General features: G+C 38.6%; 1 pseudogene; it reads right to left on the reverse strand.

The window, feature by feature from the left end:
- Window positions 1–4,582: 4,582 nt before the first annotated feature.
- On the reverse strand, window positions 4,583–4,954 carry LOC139046532 (HIG1 domain family member 2A pseudogene; annotated as a pseudogene).
- Between the last annotated feature and the right edge of the window lie 1,478 nt (window positions 4,955–6,432).

Consider the following 6,432-nt stretch of genomic DNA (forward strand, 5'->3'; position numbering starts at 1 on the left):
CACCACCATTTACATTAGCACCAAAAAATTGAAATACTTAGGTACAAATCTAACAAAATAATGTATAAAATCTATATGAGGAAAACTACATAACTGATTAATGAAATCAAAGAAGATCTAAATAAATGGGAAGATGTTCCATGTTCATGGATAGGAAGACTCAATATTGTTACGATGTCAATTCCTTCAACTTATAGTTGAGTGCAATCTGAATCAAAATCCTGAAAAGTCGTTTTTTTCAATATTGACAAACTAATTCTAAAGTTTATGTGAAAAGGCAAAAGACCCAGAATAGCCAACACAATATTGAAGAAGAATAGCAAAGTCAGAGGACTGACAATACCTGACTTAAGTCTTTCTATAAAGCTACAGTAATCAAGGTAGAGTGGTATGGGTGAGAGGATATACAAGTAGATCAAAGGAACAGAATAGAGAGCCCAGAAATAGGCCCACACAAATATAGACATCTTGTCTTTGATAAAGGAGCAAAGGCACTCAATCCAGTGGAGAAAGGATGGTCTTTTCAACAAATGTTGCTGGAAGAACTGGACATCTATGTGCAAGAAAAAAAAAATCTAGGCACAGACCTTACACACTTAACAAAAATTAACTCAAAATGGATCACGGACGTAAATATAAAATGCAAAACCATAAAACTCCTAGAAGATAACACAGGAAGAAACCAGATGGCCTTCGATACAGCAATGATTTTATATATAACACCAAAAATAAAATCATGAAAGAAAATACAGACAACTTGGATTTCATTAAAATTTAAAACTTCTGCTCTGTGAAAGACACTATCAAGAGAATGAGAAGACAAGTCAGCCAGACTAGAATAAATTATTTGCAAAAGACGTATCTGGTAAAGGGCTTTTATTGAAGGTATACAAAGAACTCTTAAAAATCAACAATCAGAAAACAAAAGTACTCGAAAAATGGACAAAAGATCTGAACAGATACCTCACCAGAGAAGATATACAAATGACAAATAAGCTTATGAGAAGACGCTCAACATCATATGTCACTCAGGAATTGCAAATTAAGACAACAAGAAGATACTACTATCCACCTATTAGAATGGTCAAGATCTGAATATTGAAAACACCAAATGCTGTCAAGGATAAGGAGCAACAGGAATTCTCATTCACTGTTGGTGAAAATGCAAAATAGTATAGCCACTTTGGAAGACATTTTGGCAATTTCTTACAAAGCAAAACATAGTCTTATCAGATGATTCAGCAATTGTGCTCCTAATGAGTTTCAACCCTGAAATGACTTGAAAAGTTATACCTACACAAAAACCTCCACCCAAATTTGATAGCAGCTTTATTCATAATTGCCAAAAATCGGAAGCAACCAAGACATCACAGAAGAATAGATAACCTGTAATGCCTATATACAATGGAAAATTATTCAGCAAGCAATTTAAAAAAAGTAAAAGAATCTATCAAGCCACAAAAGGAAATAGAGGAACCTTAAATCCTTGCATAAGAATTAAGTGAAAGGAGGCAGTCTGCTAAGGCGATATACTTTATGATTCCAACTATATGACACTGTGGAAAAGGTAAAACTGTAGAGACAGTGAAAAGATCAGTGGTTTCTAGGAATTGGAGTGGGGGGCAAAGGGATGAATATGTAGAGTACAGGGGATTTTTAGGGCAGTACAGTTATTCAGTATGATGCTGTTATGATGGATACATGACATTATGCATTTGGAAAAACCAATAGACTTGTTCAACACGAAGAATGAACACCAATGTGAACTATGGATGTTAGTTAACAATAATGTGTAAATACTGATTCATCAGTTATAACAAATATACCAGATGAATGCAAGATATTAGTGATAGGAGAAGCTGTGAGGGAGAAGGGGGGTATATGGAAACTGTACTTTCTGCTTAATTTTTCTGTAAACCTAAACTTATTTTTTAAAAAAGTCTACTTAAAAAAATGTGCAAGACGAAAAATCATTCAGATCATGTGCTCTACTTCCAATTCATAAAATCTTGAAAACGTAATTTAGGCAGATCCTAATCTAGCTACTTGTTTCTGCCCTACCAAATGGCAACCAGGGATTAGCCCTTGCCATTGAAATTCTCATTGTTCTGGCATTTTCTTTCCATTGTCTTTGTATCATCTCATCAACTTACCTGGATCCACCACCTCATCCCTACACTCTTGCGTCTCTCTCTTTCTCTCTGTGTCTCCCTCTTCCCAAATTTATTCAATGATGACCAGAATGGTAGAGAAAATGGGAAGGAAGGAAGGAAGAACATTTAATCATGATTGCTGCTTCTCCCTTGCTTGCTTCCTTCTGTTTCCAATAAATACACATAGGCACACACACACATGCACACCCGCACACACCCCCCCCCCAAGAGGCTTGCTTACAGGTGCCACTGTGGTAACCCCTTCAGTTCCTGTCACATTCCTTCAAATTTGTCATGTGTGACTTTTTGTGCCTGAAATTCCTGTCAGGAAAGAGGAATGATTTCCTCTTGAAAAAAGGAATCATTTCCTGGTATTATTTCCTTCCTCATTGTCTGGCTTTATTTTTTGCATATTCTTTTTGTTCTTTGACAGAAATAAGAATGCTTTAGTAGCCTTTTCAGAGTCCTCTCGCCAGAACATCAACAATAGGTGAGTTGATTTTCTGTCATCTGAGTGGGAAAACCATTTGGGAGCATTGGTGACAATACAGAATGTCCGTGATAGCCTGTCAGCTTCTATATATAACTTTTTTCTTTTTTGGATCAAGAAGGACCAGGTCAAAAGAGAGAGAACACTTACTATTTGTGTGTTCGTGAACTTTAGGGATTACTAGTGAAAATCCTTAGGGAACTATTAGAGTACCTGTGTATATCTTTCTGCTAGTGTGGGTCAAGGGAGAAAACACTATTTGGAAGCACAAAGATAGTAGCGGTGGACAGGGAGCAGAGGAGCCCTCAGCAGAAACTAAAAGAGATAATAGACTTGAGATCTGTCCCTTACCCTCCAGAGCTCTGCCACAATGGGAGGCTGGTATCCCAAACCCAAACCAACCATCATACTGGAGGTAGCCCCTGCCTCAGGCCGACAGTTACTTAACCCTATCTGAGGAGAAGGAAAGACATCCATGAAACATGAAGAGTAAGGAGATGGTGGAGGGACTTGAAATCAGAAAATTAGATGGGATAAGAGGGATTCCTACCTACAAACTATAGCTGAATTTGAAGTAAATGTAATCACAAAAGGCAATTACACATTGGGGTTAAGTTTAGTAGTAAAGAAATGTTTTTAAATCTTGATCCATTAAGGATTCTTTTACAGGCCTAAGAATTTTATTACCATCATATGAAGCCTCAATTCTAGGGAAAGATGAAATATTTTCCAAATAACCAAATTACATGTGAACTTACGGGGTTCAACCATTTTGTAAGTTATAGAGAAATTGTAGCTAATTTGAATGAGAAAAGTGAGTCTATGAAGTCACATGGTGTTTGATCATGTACATTTTAATCCTTTAGTTCTGATTGGAATAAACTGACATCAGTAACCACTGAGGAAGTCTCCAGCAAAAGGTGAGATTATAGATATATCTGTAAAGATACACACACAAAGTGAAGAGAGATTTCTATTTGGAAACAAGGAGAATGATAGCAGGGTGTCAGTGGATAACAATACAGAGTGTCTTTGACACTCTTTTGGAGTCATCTCACGGTAGCATCTGTAGGTAACTCTTTACCTTTTTGGACCCATTTGGATAAAAAAGGAACAAGTTATAAAAGGGATGCTTCTTCTCCTAAGTGTGTTTTGTCACCCTTAATTAGTAGCAGCCAAAACTCTTAAGAAACTATCAGATTGCCCACATGTGAGACTCTACTAGAGTGGACCAAGAGAGCACAGAATCTCATTTGGAGCAAGGAGACAAGGTAGCAGTGGACAGAGAACAGTGGAGCCCTCAGCAGAAAAGAATGGAGCTAATAGAGCCTGGATGTGTCAATGACCCTCCAGAGTTTTGCCACGGTGTGAGGCTAGTGCCCATACTCACTGTCATATTGGAAGGAGCCCCCCGCCCCTACCTTAGCCTGCAGTTGCTTGACCCTGAGGGTCAGAAAAGATATCTATGATGGTGAAAGCAAGAAAGTGATGGAGGGGCTTAAGAATTGGGAATTAAACGTGAGAAGAGGGATGGGTACCTACAAACTGAAGTGGAATTTGAAATAAATTCTACCACAAAAGGCTGTTACACACTAGGATTAGGGTAATTGTAAAGAACTTGGCTTGTATCTTGATGCATTAATTATTTACAGGCTAAAATTTTCATTACTACCTTATATAAAGCCTCATTTCTAATAAAAACTAACATACTAGGTTTAGTTATATATACATGAATTTTTTTTTACAAGTGGATCAGAGTTTATTAAGTAGGGGGTGAAGAGGGTGTAGCACAAGTAGAAGTATGCGACACCCGAAGTGAACAGAATCTGAGATTCCTGAAAAAAAATCTGTCGATTACACAATTGGCCACTTGCTCCTCCATTGACACAGGGACTGGTCAGGGCAGATGAGGGAATAAATCCTGTGGCAGGACCAGTGGTTACTCCCAGGCTGGGAATAATCTCCACGGAGCTTTCAAGACCAAGCCAGGCTTGGGCAGAGACTTCATAGCTGATGAAGCTGGATCCAGCAAGGTGGCTGTGAGCGAGAAGCCCTGGGTGGCAATCTGGTTGTATATCATGAGCTGGCAGCACTGGCTCTGATCCCTAGGGAAGCAGTAGAGGTCATGGGTGAGGGCAGCCACTGTGCCCAGGCAGCCTATGGGTACCATTGGGTTCTTGCAGGTCTTGAGAAGGAACTTTTCCTTGAAGCTTTCTGGAGTGCTGTAGACACTGAGGCTAAAGCCCTCAACGACTAGATGCTGCGACAGTTCAAAGGGTGCCTCTGAAGTCATAAGGCTGGGAGCCCCCATGTCCCAGGCAACAGCAGTATGAGAAAACAGGGATGCTGAACTCCATCTCCTCTATATGTGAATTTGTAAAGATCAACCAGTTCATAAGCTGTAAAGTAATGACAGCTATTTGAATTAAAACAAAGTCTAAAATTAAAATGTGGTATCTGAATAGGTAACTTTTTAGTCCTTTAGCACTGCTCTGAATGAATTAACATCAAAAAGCTATGAGGGGGCCACCCATGAAATTTGAGATATAAATGAATAAATAAAAATAAATATATATCTTTTTATATATACACATGTGTATTTATATAGTTATATCAACACAGACATACAAACACACATACACAAACATAAATACAATGAAAGAAAGAGAGATAAATTTCCAAATTCATTCTTAGGAGTATCCTTGACAGTACAGTGTCTTTGACACTGTTTCTAAATCTTCTTACCATAGCACCTTTAGGTAACTTTTTATCTTATTGGATTTGGTTGGATAAAAAAGGAACAGGTCATAAGAGGAATGCTTCTTCCTCCTGGTAACTACCACCCAAAAGTCTTAGAAAAATTTCAGAATTCCAACACAAAAGGTTGTTACACCATGGGTCAAGTTCAGTAGTAAAGAACTGTACTGAAATCTCGAGTCATTAACTTTTTTGGTAGGTCTAAAATATTCATTACAAACATATATAGTATCATTTCCAGGGAAAAGGAGAAATTGGATTCCAAACAACTGATTTACATGTGAATTTTCTAAGAGTCAACCGGTTGATAAAATCAAGAGTAATTGTAGCTAATTTGAACTAAAAAAGTAAGTCTAGAAGTCATGTGGTGCCTTACTATGTGTGTTTTTAATCCTTTAGCCCTGCACCAAGTGAACTGAGCACAGTATCTTCTGAAAGCTTCTACGATGCCAAGTGAGCTATGACGAACAAATCTGTATATATGTGTCTGTATATGTGTACACACACACACACACACACACACATTCAGAGAAATTGATGTTTGGGATGTTCACTCTCAGGAGCACCTGGGAATACAGAGTTCCCTTCATATATTTTTAAAGCCCTCTCATGGTAAGCTTCTACGTGTAATATTCTTTGTCTTCAAATTGAGATAGAAAAGATGCACAGGTCATAAAGGAAGTCTTTTTAATCCTAGAATTTGTCACCCTTGATTACTGTGTATGAAATTCTACTAGAGATGGCAAGGAAGGAGAGAAACTTATTTGGAGCAAGGAGGAGTTAGCAGTGGACAGGGAGCCAGAGGAGGCCTTAGCAGAGAAGATTGGAGCTAATAGACTGGGATCTGTCCCCCATCCTCCAGAGTTCTGCTGCCGTGTGAGGCTGGTGTCCCAGACCCAAACCCACCCTAGTATAGAGGGAGTCCCTGACTCTGGCCTGCAGTGACTTGACCCTATCTGAGGGCCAGGAAAGACAGCCATGATCGAGGACAGTCAGGGGTGAAGGAGGGACTTGAGAAGCAGGAAATTAGGT

The sequence above is a fragment of the Equus asinus genome, chromosome 11 (genome assembly GCF_041296235.1).
Source record: "Equus asinus isolate D_3611 breed Donkey chromosome 11, EquAss-T2T_v2, whole genome shotgun sequence".
Lineage (NCBI taxonomy): Eukaryota > Metazoa > Chordata > Mammalia > Perissodactyla > Equidae > Equus > Equus asinus.